This window comes from Colletes latitarsis, unplaced genomic scaffold, assembly GCF_051014445.1.
Source record: "Colletes latitarsis isolate SP2378_abdomen unplaced genomic scaffold, iyColLati1 scaffold0007, whole genome shotgun sequence".
NCBI classification, from domain to species: domain Eukaryota; kingdom Metazoa; phylum Arthropoda; class Insecta; order Hymenoptera; family Colletidae; genus Colletes; species Colletes latitarsis.
The window spans coordinates 14,550,024-14,572,557 of NW_027488367.1; positions in this window are offsets into that span (position 1 = coordinate 14,550,024).

The following is a 22,534-nucleotide window of genomic DNA, read 5'->3' on the forward strand; positions in this document are numbered from 1 at the left end:
TCGCATATTTCTCATACTTGATGGCTAGATCCAGGGCTTTTTCTGGATTGGATCACGTAGTTATGTGGTACCACACCGAAACAGTAAATGAAACCCAGTTGCGATCGTTATTTTAGAGGATAACGCATGTTAGGTCTAAGTTAGGCCTGGGATTTTCCCTCATCAGACACATACTTTCGCATTCTTCACATACTTGATGAACGGATCCTGGGTTTTTTCTGGTTTCGATCACGTAGTAATGTGGTACCACACTGAAACTGTCGATTAAACCTGCTTTCGATGAATATTTTTGAGAATAACTCATGTTAGGTCTAGGTTAGGTCTGGGATTTGCTCTTATCAGGCTCGTACTTTCGCAAATTTCTCATACTTGATGGCCAGATTCTGTGCCTTTTCTGGATTGGATCACGTAGTAATGTGGTAGCACACTGAAACAGTCCATTAAACCTGGTTTCGATCAATATCTAAGATGATAACGCTAGTTATGTCTGGGATAGGTCTGGGATTTGCCCTCGTCAGGCTCATACTTTCGCATTCTTCACATACTTGTTGAACGTATCCTGGGTTTTTTCTGGTTTGGATCACGTAGTAATGTGGTACCACACTGAAACTGTCGATTAAACCTGCTGTCGATCAATATTTTTGAGAATAACTCATGTTAGGTCTAGGTTAGGTCTGGGATTTGCTCTCATCAGGCTCGTACTTTCGCAAATTTCTCATACTTGATGGCCTGATTCTGTGCTTTTTCTGGTTTGGATCCCGTAGTAACGTGGTACTACACTGAAACAGTCCATTAAACCTGGTTTCGATCAATACATTAGGGGATAACGCATGTTATGTCTAGGTTAGGCCTGTGATTTGCCCTCATCAGACACATACTTTCGCATTCTTCACATACTTGTTGAACGGATCCTGGGTTTTTTCTGGTTTGGATCACGTAGTAATGTGGTACCACACTGAAATAGTCGATTAAACCTGGTTTCTATCAATTTCTTTGAGGGTAACGCATGTTAGGTCTAGGTTAGGCCTGGGATTTTCCCTCATCAGAAACATACTTTCGCATTCTTCACATACTTGTTGAACGGATCCTGGGTTTTTTCAGGTTTGGATCACGTAATAATGTGGTACCACACTGAAACATTCAATTAAACCTGGTCTTGATAAATATTTTAGAGGATAACGCATGTTAGGTCTGGGTTAGGTCTAGGATTTGCCCTCATCAGGCTCCTACTTTCGCATATTTCTCATACTTGATGGCTAGATCCTGGGTTTTTTCTGGTTTGAATCACGTAGTAATGTGGTAGCACACTGAAACAGTCCATTAAACCTGGTTTCGATCAATATTTTAGAGAATAACGCATGTTAGGTCTTGGTTAGGTCTGGGATTTGCTCTCATCAGGCTCGTACTTTCGCATATTTCTCATAGTTGATGGCCAGATTCTGGGCTTTTTCTGGTTTGGATCACGTAGTAATGTGGTACCACACTGAAATAGTCGATTAAACCTGGTTTCTATCAATATTTTTGAGGGTAACGCATGTTAGGTCTAGGTTAGGCCTGGGATTTTCCCTCATCAGAAACATACTTTCGCATTCTTCACATACTTGTTGAACGTATCCTGGGTTTTTTCTTATTTGGATCACGTAGTAATGTGGTACCACACTGAAACTGTCGATTAAACCTGCTATCGATCAATATTTTTGAGAATAACTCATGTTAGGTCTAGGTTAGGTCTGGGATTTGCTCTCATCAGGCTCGTACTTTCGCAAATTTCTCATACTTGATGGCCTGATTCTGTGCTTTTTCTGGTTTGGATCCCGTAGTAATGTGGTACCACACTGAAACAGTCCATTAAACCTGGTTTCGATCAATATATTAGAGGATAACGCATGTTATGTCTAGGTTAGGCCTGTGATTTGCCCTCATCAGACACATACTTTCGAATTCTTCACATTCTTGTTGAACGGACCCTGGGTTTTTTCTGGTTTGGATCACGTAGTAATGTGGTAGCACACTGAAACAGTCCATTAAACCTGGTTTCGATCAATATTTTAGAGGATAACGCATGTTCTGTCTAGGTTAGGCCTGGGATCTTCCCTCATCAGACACATACTTTCGCATTCTACACATACTTGTTGAACGGATCCTGGGTTTTTTCTGGTTTGGATCGCGTAGTAATGTGGTACCACACTGAAACTGTCGATTAAACCTGCTTTCGATCAATATTTTTGAGAATAACTCATGTTAGGTCTAGGTTAGGTCTGGGATTTGCTCTCATCAGGCTCGTACTTTCGCAAATTTCTCATACTTGATGGCCTGATTCTGTGCTTTTTCTGGTTTGGATCCCGTAGTAACGTGGTACTACACTGAAACAGTCCATTAAACCTGGTTTCGATCAATATATTAGAGGATAACGCATGTTATGTCTAGGTTAGGCCTGTGATTTGCCCTCATCAGACACATACTTTCGAATTCTTCACATACTTGTTGAACGGACCCTGGGTTTTTTCTGGTTTGGATCACGTAGTAATGTGGTAGCACACTGAAACAGTCCATTAAACCTGGTTTCGATCAATATTTTAGAGGATAACGCATGTTCTGTCTAGGTTAGGCCTGGGATCTTCCCTCATCAGACACATACTTTCGCATTCTACACATACTTGTTGAACGGATCCTGGGTTTTTTCTGGTTTAGATCGCGTAGTAATGTGGTACCACACTGAAACTGTCGATTAAACCTGCTTTCGATCAATATTTTTGAGAATAACTCATGTTAGGTCTAGGTTAGGTCTGGGATTTGCTCTCATCAGGCTCGTACTTTCGCAAATTTCTCATACTTGATGGCCTGATTCTGTGCTTTTTCTGGTTTGGATCCCGTAGTAACGTGGTACTACACTGAAACAGTCCATTAAACCTGGTTTCGATCAATATATTAGAGGATAACGCATGTTATGTCTAGGTTAGGCCTGTGATTTGCCCTCATCAGACACATACTTTCGCATTCTTCACATACTTGTTGAACGGATCCTGGGTTTTTTCTGGTTTGGATCACGTAGTAATGTGGTAGCACACTGAAACAGTCCATTAAACCTGGTTTCGATCAATATTTTAGAGGATAACGCATGTTCTGTCTAGGTTAGGCCTGGGATTTGTCCTCATCAGACACATACTTTCGCATTCTTCACATACTTGTTGAACGGATCGTGGGTTTTTTCCGGTTTGGATCACGTAGTAATGTGATAGCACACTGAAACAGTCCATTAAACCTCGTTTCGATCAATATTTTAGAGAATAACTCATGTTAGGTCTAGGTTAGGTCTGGGATTTTCCTTCATCAGACTCATACTTTCGCATTCTTCACATACTTGTTGAACGGCTCCTGGGTTTTTTCTGGTTTGGATCACGTAGTAATGTGGTATCACACTGAAACAGTCCATTAAACCTGGTTTCGATCAATATTTTGGAGAATAACGCATGTTAGGTCTTGGTTAGGTCTGGGATTTGCTCTCATCAGGCTCGTACTTTCGCATATTTCTCATAGTTGATGGCCAGATTCTGGGCTTTTTCTGGTTTGGATCACGTAGTAATGTGATACCACACTGAAATAGTCGATTAAACCTGGTTTCTATCAATATTTTTGAGGGTAACGCATGTTAGGTCTAGGTTAGGCCTGGGATTTTCCCTCATCAGAAACATACTTTCGCATTCTTCACATACTTGTTGAACGGATCCTGGGTTTTTTCAGGTTTGGATCACGTAGTAATGTGGTACCACACTGAAACATTCAATTAAACCTGGTCTTGACAAATATTTTAGAGGATAACGCATGTTATGTCTGGATTAGGTCTAGGATTTGCCCTCATCAGGCTCCTACTTTCGCATATTTCTCATACTTGATGGCTAGATCCAGGGCTTTTTCTGGATTGGATCACGTAGTAATGTGGTACCACACTGAAACAGTAAATGAAACCCAGTTGCGATCGTTATTTTAGAGGATAACGCATGTTAGGTCTAAGTTAGGCCTGGGATTTTCCCTCATCAGACACATACTTTCGCATTCTTCACATACTTGATGAACGGATCCTGGGTTTTTTCTGGTTTGGATCACGTAGTAATGTGGTACCACACTGAAACTGTCGATTAAACCTGCTTTCGATGAATATTTTTGAGAATAACTCATGTTAGGTCTAGGTTAGGTCTGGGATTTGCTCTTATCAGGCTCGTACTTTCGCAAATTTCTCATACTTGATGACCAGATTCTGTGCCTTTTCTGGATTGGATCACGTAGTAATGTGGTAGCACACTGAAACAGTCCATTAAACCTGGTTTCGATCAATATCTAAGATGATAACGCTAGTTATGTCTGGGATAGGTCTGGGATTTGCCCTCGTCAGGCTCATACTTTCGCATTCTTCACATACTTGTTGAACGTATCCTGGGTTTTTTCTGGTTTGGATCACGTAGTAATGTGGTACCACACTGAAACTGTCGATTAAACCTGCTGTCGATCAATATTTTTGAGAATAACTCATGTTAGGTCTAGGTTAGGTCTGGGATTTGCTCTCATCAGGCTCGTACTTTCGCAAATTTCTCATACTTGATGGCCTGATTCTGTGCTTTTTCTGGTTTGGATCCCGTAGTAACGTGGTACTACACTGAAACAGTCCATTAAACCTGGTTTTGATCAATATATTAGGGGATAACGCATGTTATGTCTAGGTTAGCCCTGTGATTTGCCCTCATCAGACACATACTTTCGCATTCTTCACATACTTGTTGAACGGATCCTGGGTTTTTTCTGGTTTGGATCACGTAGTAATGTGGTACCACACTGAAATAGTCGATTAAACCTGGTTTCTATCAATATTTTTGAGGGTAACGCATGTTAGGTCTAGGTTAGGCCTGGGATTTTCCCTCATCAGAAACATACTTTCGCATTCTTCACATACTTGTTGAACGGATCCTGGGTTTTTTCAGGTTTGGATCACGTAGTAATGTGGTACCACACTGAAACATTCAATTAAACCTGGTCTTGATAAATATTTTAGAGGATAACGCATGTTAGGTCTGGGTTAGGTCTAGGATTTGCCCTCATCAGGCTCCTACTTTCGCATATTTCTCATACTTGATGGCAAGATCCTGGGTTTTTTCTGGTTTGAATCACGTAGTAATGTGGTAGCACACTGAAACAGTCCATTAAACCTGGTTTCGGTCAATATTTTAGAGAATAACTCATGTTAGGTCTAGGTTAGGTCTGTGATTTTCCTTCATCAGACTCATACTTTCGCATTCTTCACATACTTGTTGGACGGATCCTGGGTTTTTTCTGGTTTGGATCACGTAGTAATGTGGTATCACACTGAAACAGTCCATTAGACCTGGTTTCGATGAATATTTTAGAGAATAACGCATGTTAGATCTTGGTTAGGTCTGGGATTTGCTCTCATCAGGCTCGTACTTTCGCATATTTCTCATAGTTGATGGCCAGATTCTGGGCTTTTTCTGGTTTGGATCACGTAGTAATGTGGTACCACACTGAAATAGTCGATTAAACCTGGTTTCTATCAATATTTTTGAGGGTAACGCATGTTAGGTCTAGGTTAGGCCTGGGATTTTCCCTCATCAGAAACATACTTTCGCATTCTTCACATACTTGTTGAACGGATCCTGGGTTTTTTCAGGTTTGGATCACGTAGTAATGTGGTACCACACTGAAACATTCAATTAAACCTGGTCTTGATAAATATTTTAGAGGATAACGCATGTTAGGTCTGGGTTAGGTCTAGGATTCGCCCTCATCAGGCTCCTACTTTCGCATATTTCTCATACTTGATGGCTAGATCCAGGGCTTTTTCTGGATTGGATCACGTAGTAATGTGGTACCACACTGAAACAGTAAATGAAACCCAGTTGCGATCGTTATTTTAGAGGATAACGCATGTTCTGTCTAAGTTAGGCCAGGGATTTTCCCTCATCAGACACATACTTTCGCATTCTTCACATACTTGATGAACGTATCCTGGGTTTTTTCTGGTTTGGATCACGTAGTAATGTGGCACCACACTGAAACTGTCGATTAAACCTGCATTCGATGAATATTTTTGAGAATAACTCATGTTAGGCCTAGGTTAGGTCTGGGATTTGCTCTTATCAGGCTCGTACTTTCGCAAATTTCTCATACTTGATGGCCAGATTCTGTGCCTTTTCTAGATTGGATCACGTAGTAATGTGGTAGCACACTGAAACAGTCCATTAAACCTGGTTTCGATCAATATCTAAGATGATAGCGCTAGTTATGTCTGCGATAGGTCTGGGATTTGCCCTCGTCAGGCTCATACTTTCGCATTCTTCACATACTTGTTGAACGTATCCTGGGTTTTTTCTGGTTTGGATCACGTAGTAATGTGGTAGCACACTGAAACAGTCCATTAAACCTGGTTTCGTTCAATATATTAGAGGATAACGCATGTTATGTCTAGGTTAGGCCTGTGATTTGCCCTCATCAGACACATACTTTCGCATTCTTCACATACTTGTTGAACGGATCCTGGGTTTTTTCTGGTTTGGATCACGTAGTAATGTGGTAGCACACTGAAACAGTCCATTAAACCTGGTTTCGATCAATATTTTAGAGGATAACGCATGTTCTGTCTAGGTTAGGCCTGGGATTTGTCCTCATCAGACACATACTTTCGCATTCTTCACATACATGTTGAACGGATCGTGGGTTTTTTCCGGTTTGGATCACGTAGTAATGTGATAGCACACTGAAACAGTCCATTAAACCTCGTTTCGATCAATATTTTAGAGAATAACTCATGTTAGGTCTAGGTTAGGTCTGGGATTTTCCCTCATCAGACTCATACTTTCGCATTCTTCACATACTTGTTGAACGGCTCCTGGGTTTTTTCTGGTTTGGATCACGTAGTAATGTGGTATCACACTGAAACAGTCCATTAAACCTGGTTTCGATCAATATTTTAGAGAATAACGCATGTTAGGTCTTGGTTAGGTCTGGGATTTGCTCTCATCAGGCTCGTACTTTCGCATATTTCTCATAGTTGATGGCCAGATTCTGGGCTTTTTCTGGTTTGGATCACGTAGTAATGTGATACCACACTGAAATAGTCGATTAAACCTGGTTTCTATCAACATTTTTGAGGGTAACGCATGTTAGGTCTAGGTTAGGCCTGGGATTTTCCCTCATCAGAAACATACTTTTGCATTCTTCACATACTTGTTGAACGGATCCTGGGTTTTTTCAGGTTTGGATCACGTAGTAATGTGGTACCACACTGAAACATTCAATTAAACCTGGTCTTGACAAATATTTTAGAGGATAACGCATGTTAGGTCTGGATTAGGTCTAGGATTTGCCCTCATCAGGCTCCTACTTTCGCATATTTCTCATACTTGATGGCTAGATCCAGGGCTTTTTCTGGATTGGATCACGTAGTAATGTGGTACCACACTGAAACAGTAAATGAAACCCAGTTGCGATCGTTATTTTAGAGGATAACGCATGTTAGGTCTAAGTTAGGCCTGGGATTTTCCCTCATCAGACACATACTTTCGCATTCTTCACATACTTGATGAACGTATCCTGGGTTTTCTCTGGTTTGGATCATGTAGTAATGCGGCACCACACTGAAACTGTCGATTAAACCTGCTTTCGATGAATATTTTTGAGAATAACTCACGTTAGGTCTAGGTTAGGTCTGGGATTTGCTCTTATCAGGCTCGTACTTTCGCAAATTTCTCATACTTGATGGCCAGATTCTGTGCCTTTTCTGTATTGGATCACGTAGTAATGTGGTAGCACACTGAAACAGTCCATTAAACCTGGTTTCGATGAATACCTAAGATGATAACGCTAGTTATGTCTGGGATAGGTCTGGGATTTGCCCTCGTCAGGCTCATACTTTCGCATTCTTCACATACTTGTTGAACGTATCCTGGGTTTTTTCTGGTTTGGATCACGTAGTAATGTGGTACCACACTGAAACTGTCGATTAAACCTGCTGTCGATCAATATTTTTGAGAATAACTCATGTTAGGTCTAGGTTAGGTCTGGGATTTGCTCTCATCAGGCTCGTACTTTCGCAAATTTCTCATACTTGATGGCCTGATTCTGTGCTTTTTCTGGTTTGGATCCCGTAGTAACGTGGTACCACACTGAAACTGTCGATTAAACCTGCTGTCGATCAATATTTTAGAGGATAACGCATGTTCTGTCTAGGTTAGGCCTGGGATTTGTCCTCATCAGACACATACTTTCGCATTCTTCACATACTTGTTGAACGGATCGTGGGTTTTTTCCGGTTTGGATCACGTAGTAATGTGATAGCACACTGAAACAGTCCATTAAACCTGGTTTCGATCAATATTTTAGAGAATAACGCATGTTAGGTCTAGGTTAGGCCTGGGATTTGCTCTTATCAGGCTCGTACTTTCGCAAATTTCTCATACTTGATGGCCAGATTCTGTGCTTTTACTGGTTTGGATCACGTAGTAATGTGGTACCACACTGAAACAGTCGATTAAACCTGGTTTCGATCAATATCTTAGATGATAACGCTAGTTAGGACTGGTATAGGTCTGGGATTTGCCCTCCTCAGGGTCATATTTTCGCGTTCTTCACATACCTGTTGAACAGAACCTGGGTATTTTTCTGGTTTGGATCAGGTAGTGATGTGGTACCACAGTGAAACAGTCGATTAAACCTGGTTTCGATCAATATCTTTGAGGATAACGCATGTTAGGTCTAGGTTAGGCCCGGGATTTGCCCTCATAAGGGTCATATTTCCGCGTTCTTCACATACTTGTTGAACAGATCCTGGGTATTTTTCTGGTTTGGATCACGCAGTAATGTGGTACCACACTGAAACAGTCGGTTAAACCTGGTTTCGATCAATATTTTAGAGAATAACTCATATTAGGTCTAGGTTAGGTCTGGGATTTTCCTTCATCAGACTCATACTTTCGCATTCTTCACATACTTGTTGAACGGATCCTGGGTTTTTTCTGGTTTGGATCACGTAGTAATGTGGTATCACACTGAAACAGTCCATTAAACGTGGTTTCGATCAATATTTTAGAGGATAACGCATGTTAGGTCTAGGTTAGGTCTGGGATTTTCCTTCATCAGACTCATACTTTCGCGTTCTTCACATACTTGTTGAACAGATCCTGGGTATTTTTCTGGTTTGGATCACGTAGTAATGTGGCACCACACAGAAATAGTCGATTAAACCTGGTTTCGATCAATATTTTAGAGGATAACTCATGTTAGGTCTAGGATAGGTCTGGGATTTGCCCTCATCACGCTCATAGTTTCGCGTTTTTCACATACTTGTTGAACAGATCCTGGGTTTTTTCTGGTTGCGATCATGTAGTAATGTGGTACCACACTGAAACTGTCGATTAAACCTGCTTTCGATGAATATTTTTGAGAATAACTCACGTTAGGTCTAGGTTAGGTCTGGGATTTGCTCTTATCAGGCTCGTACTTTCGCAAATTTCTCATACTTGATGGCCAGATTCTGTGCCTTTTCTGGATTGGATCACGTAGTAATGTGGTAGCACACTGAAACAGTCCATTAAACCTGGTTTCGATCAATACCTAAGATGATAACGCTAGTTATGTCTGGGATAGGTCTGGGATTTGCCCTCGTCAGGCTCATACTTTCGCATTCTTCACATACTTGTTGAACGTATCCTGGGTTTTTTCTGGTTTGGATCACGTAGTAATGTGGTACCACACTGAAACTGTCGATTAAACCTGCTGTCGATCAATATTTTTGAGAATAACTCATGTTAGGTCTAGGTTAGGTCTGGGATTTGCTCTCATCAGGCTCGTACTTTCGCAAATTTCTCATACTTGATGGCCTGATTCTGTGCTTTTTCTGGTTTGGATCCCGTAGTAATGTGGTACCACACTGAAACAGTCGATTAAACCTGGTTTCGATCAATATCTTAGAGGATAACGCATGTTCTGTCTAGGTTAGGCCTGGGATTTGCCCTCATCAGACACATACTTTCGCATTTTCCACATACATGTTGAACAGATCCTGGGTTTTTTGTGGTTTGGATCACGTAGTAATGTGGTACCACACTGAAACATTCAATTAATCCTGGTCTTGATAAATATTTTAGAGGATAACGCATGTTAGGTCTGGGTTAGGTCTAGGATTTGCCCTCATCAGGCTCATACTTTCGCATGTTACTCATACTTGATGGCTATATCCAGGGCTTTTTCTGGATTGGATCACGTAGTAATGTGGTACCACACTGAAACAGTCAATTAAACCTGGTTTCCATCAATATTTTAGAGGACAACGCAAGTTAGGTCTGGGATAGGTCTGGGATTTGCCATCATCAGGGTCATATTTTCGTGTTCTTCACATACTTGTTGAACGGTTCCTGGGTTTTTTGTGGTTTGGATCACGTAGTAATGTGGTACCACACTGAAACATTCAATTAAACCTGGTCTTGATAAATATTGTGAGGATAACGCATGTTAGGTCTGGGATGGGTCTGGGATTTGCCCTCATCAGGCTCATAGTTTCGCGTTTTTCACATACCTGTTGAACAGAGCCTGGGTTTTTTCAGGTTTGGATCACGTAGTAATGTGGTACCTCACTCAAACAGTCCATTAAACCCGGTTTCGATCAATATTTTAGAGAATAACGCATGATAGGTCTTGGTTAGGTCTGGGATTTGCTCTCATCAGGCTCGTACTTTCGCATATTTCTCATACTTGATGGCCAGATTCTGGACTTTTTCTAGTTTGGATCCTGTAGTAATGTGGTACCACACTGAAACATTCAATTAAACCTGGTCTTGATAAATATTTTTGAGGGTAACGCATGTTAGGTCTAGGTTAGGCCTGGGATTTTCCCTCATCAGACACAGACTTTCGCATTCTTCACATACTTGTTGAACGGATCCTTGGTTTTTTCTGCTTTGGATCACGTAGTAATGTGGTAGCACACTGAAACAGTCCATTAAACCTGGTTTCGATCAATACTTTTGAGGATAACGCATGTTAGATCTAGGTTAGGCCTGGGATTTGCCCTCATCAGACACATACTTTCGCATTCGTCACATACTTGTTGAACGGATCCTGGGTTTTTTCTGGTTTGGATCACGTAGTAATGTGGTACCACACTGAAACTGTCGATTAAACCTGCTTTCGATCAATATTTTTGAGAATAACTCATGTTAGGTCTAGGTTAGGTCTGGGATTTGCTCTTATCAGGCTCGTACTTTCGCAAATTTCTCATACTTGATGGCCAGATTCTATGCTTTTACTGGTTTGGATCACGTAGTAATGTGGTACCACACTGAAACAGTCCATTTAACCTGGTTTCGATCAATATTTTAGAGGATAACGCATGTTATGTCTAGGTTAGGCCTGGGATTTGCCCTCATCAGACACATACTTTCGCATATTTCTCATACTTCATGGCTAGATCCTGGGCTATTTCTGGATTGGATCACGTAGAAATGTGGTACCACACTGAAACATTCAATTAAACCTGGTCTTGATAGATATTTTAGAGGATAACGCATGTTAGGTCTGGGTTAGGTCTAGGATTTGCCCTCATCAGGCTCATACTTTCGCATATTTCTTATACTTGATGGCTAGATCCATGGCTTTTTCTGGATTGGATCACGTAGTAATGTGGTACCACACTGAAACTTTCGATTAAACCAGCTTTCGATCAATATTTTTGAGAATAACTCATGTTAGGTCTAGGTTAGGTCTGGGATTTGCTCTTATCAGGCTCGTACTTTCGCAAATTTCTCATACTTGATGGCCAGATTCTGCGCTTTTACTGGTTTGGATCACGTAGTAATGTGGTACCACACTGAAACAGTCGATTAAACCTGGTTTCGATCAATATCTTAGATGATAACGCTAGTTAGGTCTGGTATATGTCTGGGATTTGCCCTCCTCAGGGTCATATTTTCGCGTTCTTCACATACTTGTTGAACAGATCCTGGGTATTTTTCTGGTTTGGATCAGGTAGTAATGTGGTACCACAGTGAAACAGACGATTAAACCTGGTTTCGATAAATATTTTTGAGAATAACTCATGTTAGGTCTAGGTTAGGTCTGGGATTTGCTCTTATCAGGCTCGTACTTTCGCAAATTTCTCATACTTGATGGCCAGATTCTGTGCTTTTACTGGTTTGGATCACGTAGTAATGTGGTACCACACTGAAACAGTCCATTTAACCTGGTTTCGATCAATATTTTAGAGGATAACGCATGTTATGTCTAGGTTAGGCCTGGGATTTGCCCTCATCAGACACATACTTTCGCATATTTCTCATACTTCATGGCTAGATCCTGGGCTATTTCTGGATTGGATCACGTAGAAATGTGGTACCACACTGAAACATTCAATTAAACCTGGTCTTGATAGATATTTTAGAGGATAACGCATGTTAGGTCTGGGTTAGGTCTAGGATTTGCCCTCATCAGGCTCATACTTTCGCATATTTCTTATACTTGATGGCTAGATCCAGGGCTTTTTCTGGATTGGATCACGTAGTAATGTGGTACCACACTGAAACTTTCGATTAAACCTGCTTTCGATCAATATTTTTGAGAATAACTCATGTTAGGTCTAGGTTAGGTCTGGGATTTGCTCTTATCAGGCTCGTACTTTCGCAAATTTCTCATACTTGATGGCCAGATTCTGTGCTTTTACTGGTTTGGATCACGTAGTAATGTGGTACCACTCTGAAACAGTCGATTAAACCTGGTTTCGATCAATATCTTAGATGATAACGCTAGTTAGGTCTGGTATAGTTCTGGGATTTGCCCTCCTCAGGGTCATATTTTCGCGTTCTTCACATACTTGTTGAACAGATCCTGGGTATTTTTCTGGTTTGGATCAGGTAGTAATGTGGTACCACAGTGAAACAGTCGATTAAACCTGGTTTCGATAAATATTTTTGAGGATAACGCATGTTAGGTCTAGGTTAGGCCTGGGATTTGCCCTCATCAGGGTCATATTTCCGCGATCTTCACATACTTGTTGAACAGATCCTGGGTATTTTTCTGGTTTGGATCACGTAGTAATGTGGCACCACACAGAAATAGTCGATTAAACCTGGTTTCGATCAATATCTAAGATGATAACGCTAATTATGTCTGGTATAGGTCTGGGATTTGCCCTCGTCAGGCTCATACTTTCGCATTCTTGACATACTTGTTGAACGTATCTTGGGTTTTTTCTGGTTTGGATCACGTAGTAATGTGGTACCACACTGAAACTGTCTATTAAACCTGCTTTCGATCAATATTTTTGAGAATAACTCATGTTAGGTCTAGGTTAGGTCTGGGATTTGCTCTCATCAGGCTCGTACTTCCGCATATTTCTCATAGTTGATGGCCAGATTCTGGGCATTTTCTGGTTTGGATCACGTAGTAATGTGGTACCACACTGAAACAGTCCATTAAACCTGGTTTCGATCAATATTTTTGAGGATAACGTATGTTATGTCAAGGTTAGGCCTGGGATTTGCCCTCATCAGACACATACTTTCGCATTCTCCACATACTTGTTGAACAGATCCCGGGTTTTTTCAGGTTTGGACACATAGTAATGTGGTACCGCACTGAAACATTCAATTAAACCTGGTAATGATAAATATTTTAGAGGATAACGCATGTTAGGTCTGGGTTAGGTCTAGGATTTGCCCACATCAGGCTCATACCTTCGCATATTTCGCATACTTGATGACTAGACCTAGGGCTTTTTCTGGATTGGATCAGGTAGTAATGTGGTACCACACTGAAGCAGTCGATTAAACCTGGTTTCGATCAATATTTTTGAGGATAACGCATGTTAGGTCTAGGTTAGGCCCGGGATTTGCCCCCATCAGGGTCATATTTCCGCATTCTTCACATACTTGTTGAACGGATCCTGGGTTTTTTCTGGTTTGGATCACGTAGTAATGTGGTAGCACACTGAAACAGTTCATTAAACCTGGATTCGATCAATATTTTAGAGAATAACTCATGTTAGGTCTAGGTTAGGCCTGGGATTTGCCCTCATCAGGCTCATACTTTCGCATTCTTCACATACTTGTTGAACGGATCCTGGGTTTTTTCTGGTTTGGATCACGTAGTAATGTGGTAGCACACTGATACAGTCCATTAAACCTGGTTTCGATCAATATTTTAGAGGATAACCCAAGTTCTGTCTAGGTAGGCCTGGGATTTGCCCTCATCAGACACATACTTTCGCATTCTTCACATACTTGTTGGACGGATCCTGGGTTTTTTCTGGTTTCGATCACGTAGTAATGTGGTACCACACTGAAACTGTCGATTAAACGTGCTTTCGATCAATATATTTGAGAATTACTCATGTTAGGTCTAGGTTAGGTCTGGGATTTGCTCTCATCAGGCTCGTACTTTCGCAAATTTCTCATACTTGATGGCCTGATTCTGTGCTTTTTCTGGATTGGATCCCGTAGTAATGTGGTACCACACTGAAACAGTCCATTAAACCTGGTTTCGATCAATATTTTAGAGGATAACGCATGTTAGGTCTGGGATAGGTCTGGGATCTGCCCTCATCAGACTCTTACCTTCGCATTCTTCCCATGCTTGTTGCACAGATCCTGGGGTTTTTCTGGTTTGGATCACGTACTAATGTGGAACCACACTGAAACAGTTCATTACAGCTGGTTTCGATCAATATTTTAGAGAATAACTCATGTTAGGTCTAGGTTAGGTCTGGGATTTTCCTTCATCAGACTCATACTTTCGCATTCTTCACATACTTGTTGAACGGATCCTGGGTTTTTTCTGGTTTGGATCACGTAGTAATGTGGTACCACACTGAAATAGTCGATTAAACCGGGTTCCTATCAATATTTTTGAGGGTAATGCATGTTAGGTCTAGGTTAGGCCTGGGATTTGCCCTCATCAGACACATACTTTCGCATTCTCCACATACTTGTTGAACAGATCCTGGGTATTTTTCTGGTTTGGATCACGCAGTAATGTGGTACCACACTGAAACAGTCGGTTAAACCTGGTTTCGATCAATATTTTAGAGAATAACTCTTATTAGGTCTAGGTTAGGTCTGGGATTTTCCTTCATCAGACTCATACTTTCGCATTCTTCACATACTTGTTGAACGGATCCTGGGTTTTTTCTGGTTTGGATCACGTAGTAATGTGGTATCACACTGAAACAGTCCATTAAACGTGGTTTCGATCAATATTTTAGAGGATAACGCATGTTAGGTCTAGGTTAGGACTGGGATTTTCCCTCATCCGACACATACTTTCGCATTCTTCACATACTTGTTGAACGGATCCTGGGTTTTTTCTGGTTTGAATCACGTAGTAATCTGGTAGCACACTGAAACAGTCCATTAAACCTGGTTTCGATCAATATTTTAGAGAATAACTCATGTTAGGTCTAGGTTAGGTCTGGGATTTTCCTTCATCAGACTCATACTTTCGCATTCTTCACATACTTGTTGAACGGATCCTGGGTTTTTTCTGGTTTGGATCACGTAGTAATGTGGTACCACACTGAAATAGTCGATTAAACCTGGTTCCTATCAATATTTTTGAGGGTAATGCATGTTAGGTCTAGGTTAGGCCTGGGATTTGCCCTCATCAGACACATACTTTCGCATTCTCCACATACTTGTTGAACAGATCCTGGGTTTTTTCAGGTTTGGACACATAGTAGTGTGGTACCACACTGAAACATTCAATTAAACCTGGTCTTGATAAATATTTTAGAGGATAACACATGTTAGGTCTGGGTTAGGTCTAGGATTTGCCCTCATCAGGCTCATACTTTCGCATATATCTCATACTTGATGGCTAGGTCCAGGGCTTTTTCTGGTTTGGATCACGTAGTAATGTGGTAGCACACAGAAACAATCCATTAAACCTGGTTTCGATCAATATCTAAGATGATAACGCTAGTTATGTCTGCGATAGGTCTGGGATTTGCCCTCGTCAGGCTCATATTTTCGCATTCTTCACATACTTGTTGAACGTATCCTGGGTTTTTTCTGGTTTGGATCACGTAGTAATGTGGTACCACACTGAAACTGTCGATTAAACCTGGTTTCGATCAATATTTTTGAGAATAACTCATGTTAGGTCTGGGTTAGGTCTAGGATTTGCCTCTATCAGGCTCCTACTTTCGCATATTTCTCATACTTGATGGCTAGATCCAGGGCTTTTTCTGGATTGGATCACGTAGTAATGTGGTACCACACTGAAACAGTAAATGAAACCCAGTTGCGATCGTTATTTTAGAGGATAACGCATGTTAGGTCTAAGTTAGGCCTGGGATTTTCCCTCATCAGACACATACTTTCGCATTCTTCACATACTTGATGAACGTATCCTGGGTTTTTTCTGGTTTGGATCACGTAGTAATGTGGCACCACACCGAAACTGTCGATTAAACCTGCATTCGATGAATATTTTTGAGAGTAACTCATGTTAGGTCTAGGTTAGGTCTGGGATTTGCTCTTATCAGGCTCGTACTTTCGCAAATTTCTCATACTTGATGGCCAGATTCTGTGCCTTTTCTGGATTGGATCACGTAGTAATGTGGTAGCACACTGAAACAGTCCATTAAACCTGGTTTCGATCAATATCTAAGATGATAACGCTAGTTATGTCTGGGATAGGTCTGGGATTTGCCCTCGTCAGGCTCATACTTTCGCATTCTTGACATACTTGTTGAACGTATCCTGGGTTTTTTCTGGTTTGGATCACGTAGTAATGTGGTACCACACTGAAACTGTCTATTAAACCTGCTTTCGATCAATATTTTTGAGAATAACTCATGTTAGGTCTAGGTTAGGTCTGGGATTTGCTCTCATCAGGCTCGCACTTTCGCAAATTTCTCATACTTGATGGCCTGATTCTGTGCTTTTTCTGGTTTGGATCCCGTAGTAACGTGGTATTACACTGAAACAGTCCATTAAACCTGGTTTCGATCAATATTTTAGAGGATAACGCATGTTAGATCTAGTTTAGGCCTGGGATTTGCCCTCATCAGACTCATACTTTCGCATACTTCACATACTTGTTGAACAGATCCCTGGCTTTTTCTGGTTTGGATCACGTAGTAAAGTGGTACCACACAACCACAGTCGATTACTCCTGGTCTCGTTCAACATTTTATAGGATAACGCCGGTTAGGACACGGTTAGGTGTCGGATTTACCCTCATCAGGCTCATACTGTCGCATATTTCTCATACTTGTTAGCCAGATCCATTGCTTTTTCTGGTTTGGATCACGTGGTACTGTGGTATCACACTGAATCAGTCCATGAAACCTGGTTTCGACCAATATTTTAGAGGATAACGCACGTTATGTCTGGGATAGGTCTGGGATTTGCCCTCGTCAGGCTCATACGTTCGCATTTTTCACATACTTGTTGTACAGATCCCTGGCTTTTTCTGGTTTGGATCACGTCGTAAAGTGGTACCACACCGAAACAGTCGATTAATCCTGGTCTCGAACAATATTTTATAGGATAACGCCGTTTAGGCCACGGTTAGCTGAGGGATTTGCCCTCATCAGGCTCATACTGTCGCATATTTCTCATACTTGTTAGCCAGATCCGTTGCTTCTTCTGGTTTGGATCACGTGGTAATGTGGTATCACACTGAAACAGTCCATGAAACCTGGTTTCGATCAATATTTTAGAGGATAACGCATGTTAGGTCTAGGTTAGGCCTGGGATTTGCCCTCATCAGACTCATAGTTTTGCGTATTTCACATACTTGTTGATCAGATCCCTGGCTTTTTCATGTTTGAATCATGTGGTAATGTGGTATCACACTGAAACAGTCCATGAAACCTGGTTCGATCAATATTTTAGAGGATAATGCATGTTAGGTCAAGGTTACGCCTGGGATTTGCCCTCATCAGACACATACTTTCGCATATTTCACATACTTATTGAACAGATACCTGGCTTTTTCTGGTTTGGATCACGTAGAAAAGTGGTACCACACTGAAACAGTCGATTAATCCTGGTCGCGATCAATATTTTGTAGGATAACGCAAGTTAGGTCTGGGATAAGTCTGGGATTTGCCCACATCAGGGTCATATTTTCGCATTTTTCACATACTTGTTGAACAGATCCCTGGCTTTTTCATGTTTGAATCATGTAGTAATGCGGCATCACACTGAAACAGTCCATGAAACCTGGTTTTGATCAATATTTTAGATGATAACGCATGTTAGGTCTAGGTTAGGCCTGGGATTTGTCCTCATCAGGCTCATAGCTTCGCATATTTCTCAAACTTGTTGGACAGATTCTGTTCTTTCACTGGTTTGGATCACGTAGTAATGTTGTACCGCCTTGAAACAGTCAATTCAACCTGGTCTCGATAAATGTTATAGATGATAGGTCATGTTAGGTCTAGGTTAGGCCTGGAATTTGACCTCGTCAGGCTCATACCTTCGCATTCTTCTCATACTTGTACAGATCCAGGGTCTTTTCTGGTTTTGATCACGTAGTAATGTGGTACCACACTGAAACAGTCGATTAAACCTGGTTTCGATCAATATTTTAGAGAATAACTCATGTTAGGTCTAGGTTAGGTCTGGGATTTGCTCTCATCAGGCTTGTACATTCGCATATTTCTCATACTTGATGGCCAGATTCGGGGCTTTTTCTGATTTGGATCACGTAGTAATGTAGTACAACACTGTAACAGTCCATTAAACCTGTTTTCAACCAATATCTTAGAGGATAACGCATGTTAGGCCTAGGCTAGGCCTGGGATTTGCCCTAATCAGGGTCATACTTTCGCAGTTTTATCATACATGTTGACCTGATCGAGGGTTTTTCCTACTTTGGATAACGTAGTAAAGTGGTACCACACAGAAACAGCCAACTAAACCTGGATCCGATCAATATTTTAGAGGATAACGCATGTTAGGTCTCGGTTAGGTCTAGGATTTGCCCTCATCTGGGTCATACTTTCGCATATTTCTCAAACTTGTTGGCCAGATTCTGTGCTTTCACTGGTTTGGATCACGTAGTAACGTGGTACCACACTGAAACAGTCCATTAAACCTGGTTTCGATCAATACTTTTGAGGATAGCGCATGTTAGGTCTGGATAAGGTCTGGGATTTGCTCTCATCAGGCTCATACTTTCGCATATTTCTCATTCTTGTAGGCCAGATCCTGTGCTTTCACAGGTCTGGATCTCGTAGTAATGTGGTACCACACTGAAACAGTCAATTATACCTGGTCTCGATCAATATTTTAGAGGATAACGCATGTTAGGCCTGGGTTAGGTCCAGGATTTGCCCGCATCAGGCTCATACTTTCGCATATTTCTCAAACTTGTTGGCCAGATTCTGTGCTTTCACTGGTTTGGATCACGTAGTAATGTTGTACCGCCCTGAAACTGCCAATTCAACCTGGTCTCGATAAATATTTTAGATGATAACGCATGTTAGGTCTAGGTTAGGCCTGGGATTTGCCCTCATCAGACTCATACTTTCGCATATTTCTCATACTTGTTGGCCAGATCCTGGGTTTTTTTCTAGTCTGGATCACGTTGTAATGTGGTACAACACAGAAACAGTCCATTAAACCTGGTTTCGATCAATATTTTAGACGATAACGCATGTTCGGTCTAGGTTAGGCCTGGGATTTGCCCTCATCAGACTCATACTTTCGCATTCTTCTCATACTTGTTGAACAGATCCTGGGTTATTTCTGGTTTGGATCAGGTAGTAATGTGGTACCACACTGAAACAGTCGATTAAACCTGGTCACGATCAACATTTTAGAGGAAAACGCCGGTTAGGACTCGGTTAGGTGTGGGATTTGCCCTCATCTGGGTCATACCTTCGCATTTCTCGCATATTTGTTGGCCAGATCCTGTGCTTTCACAGGTCTGGATCTCGTAGTAATGTGGTACCACACTGAAACAGTCCATTAAACCTGGTTTCGATCAATATTTTTGAGGATAGCTCATGCTAGGTCTAGGTTAGGCCTGGGATTTGCCCCCATCGGACCCATACTTTCGCATTCTTCACATACTTGTTGTACAGATCCTGGGTTATTTCTGGTTTGGATCAGGTAGTAATGTGGTACCACACTGAAACAGTCCATTAAACCTGGTTTCGATCAATATTTTTGAGGATAGCTCATGCTAGGTCTAGGTTAGGCCTGGGATTTGCCCCCATCGGACCCATACTTTCGCATTCTTCACATACTTGTTGTACAGATCCTGGGTTTTTTCAGGTTTGAATCAGGCGGTAATGTGGTACCACACTGAAACAGTACATAAAACCTAGTCTCGGTCAATATTTTAGAGGATAACGCATGTTGGGTCTGGGATAGGTCTGGGATTTGCCCTCATCAGACTCATACTTTCGCATATTTCTCATACTTGTTGGCAAGATTCTGGCTTTTTTTCTGGTCTGGATCACGTAGTAATGTGGTACCACACTGAAACTGTCCATTAAACCTGGTTTTGATCAATATTTTAGATGATAACGCATGTTAGGTCTGGGATAGGTCTGGGATTTGCCCGCATCAGGCTCATAGTTTCGCATATTTCTCAAACTTGTTGGCCCGATTCTGTGCTTTCACTGGTTTGGATCACGTAGTAATGTTGTACCGCCCTGAAACAGTCAATTCAACCTGGTCTCGATAAATATTTTAGATGATAACGCATGTTAGGTCTAGGTTAGGCCTGGGATTTGCCCTCATCAGACTCATACTTTCGCATACTTCTCATACCTGTTGGCCAGATACTTCGCTTTTTCTGGATTGGATCACATACTGATGAAGTACCACACTGAAGCAGTCAATTATACCTGGTCTCGATCAATATTTTAGAGGATAACGCATGTTAGGCCTGGGTTAGGTCCAGGATTTGCCTGCATCAGGCTCATACTTTCGCATATTTCTCATACTTGTTTAACAGATCCCTGGCTTTTTCTGGTTTGGATCACGTAGTAATGTGGTACCACTCTGAAACAGTCGATTAAACCTGGTTTCGATCAATATTTTAAATGATAACGCATGTTAGGTCTGGGATAGGTCTGGGATCTGCCCTCATCAGACTCTTACCTTCGCATTCTTCCCATGCTTGTTGAACAGATCCTGGGTTTTTTCTGGTTTGGATCACGTAGTAATTTGGTACCACACTGAAACAGTCCATTAAACCTGGTTTCGATCAATATTTTAGAGAATAACGCATGTTAGGTCTTGGTTAGGTCTGGGATTTGCTCTCATCAGGGTCATACATTCGCGTTTTTCACATTCTTGTTGAACAGATCCCTGGCTTATTCTGGTTTGGATCACGTACTAATGTGGTACCACACTGAAACAGTCATTACAGCTGGTTTCAATCAATATTTTAGAGGATAACGCATGTTAGGTCTTGGTTAGGTCTGGGATTTGCTCTCATCAGGCTCGTACTTTCGCATATTTCTCATAGTTGATGGCCAGATTCTGGGCTTTTTCTGGTTTGGATCACGTAGTAATGTGGTACCACACTGAAATAGTCGATTAAACCTGGTTTCTATCAATATTTTTGAGGGTAACGCATGTTAGGTCTAGGTTAGGCCTGGGATTTGCCCTCGTCAGACTCATACTTTCGCATTCTTCACATACTTGTTGAACGTATCCTGGGTTTTTTCTGGTTAGGATCATGTAGTAATGTGGTACCACACTGATACAGTCCATTAAACATGGTTTCGATCAATATTTTAGAGAATAACTCATGTTAGGTCTAGGTTAGGTGTGGGATTTGCCCTCATCTGGGTCATACCTTCGCATTTCTCGCATATTTGTTGGCCAGATCCTGTGCTGTCACAGGTCTGGATCTCGTAGTAATGTGGTACCACAGTGAAACAGTCCATTAAACCTGGTTTCGATCAATATTTTAGATGATAACGCATGTTCGGTCTAGGTTAGGCGTGGGATTTGCCCTCATCAGACTCATACTTTCGCATTCTTCACATACTTGTTGAACAGATCCTGGGTTTTTTCCTAGTCTGGATCACATAGTAATGTGGTACAACACAGAAACAGTCCATTAAACCTGGTTTCGATCAATATTTTAGATGATAACGCATGTTCGGTCTAGGTTAGGCGTGGGATTTGCCCTCATCAGACTCATACTTTCGCATTCTTCACATACTTGTTGAACAGATCCTGGGTTATTTCTGGTTTGGATCAGGTAGTAATGTGGTACCACACTGAAACAGTCGATTAAACCTGGTCACGATCAACATTTTAGAGGATAACGCCGGTTAGGACTCGGTTAGGTGTGGGATTTGCCCTCGTCAGGGTCATACCTTCGCATTTCTCGCATATTTGTTGGCCAGATCCTGTGCTGTCACAGGTCTGGATCTCGTAGTAATGTGGTACCACAGTGAAACAGTCCATTAAACCTGGTTTCGATCAATATTTTAGAGAATAACGCATGTTAGGTCTTGGTTAGGTCTGGGATTTGCTCTCATCAGGGTCATACATTCGCG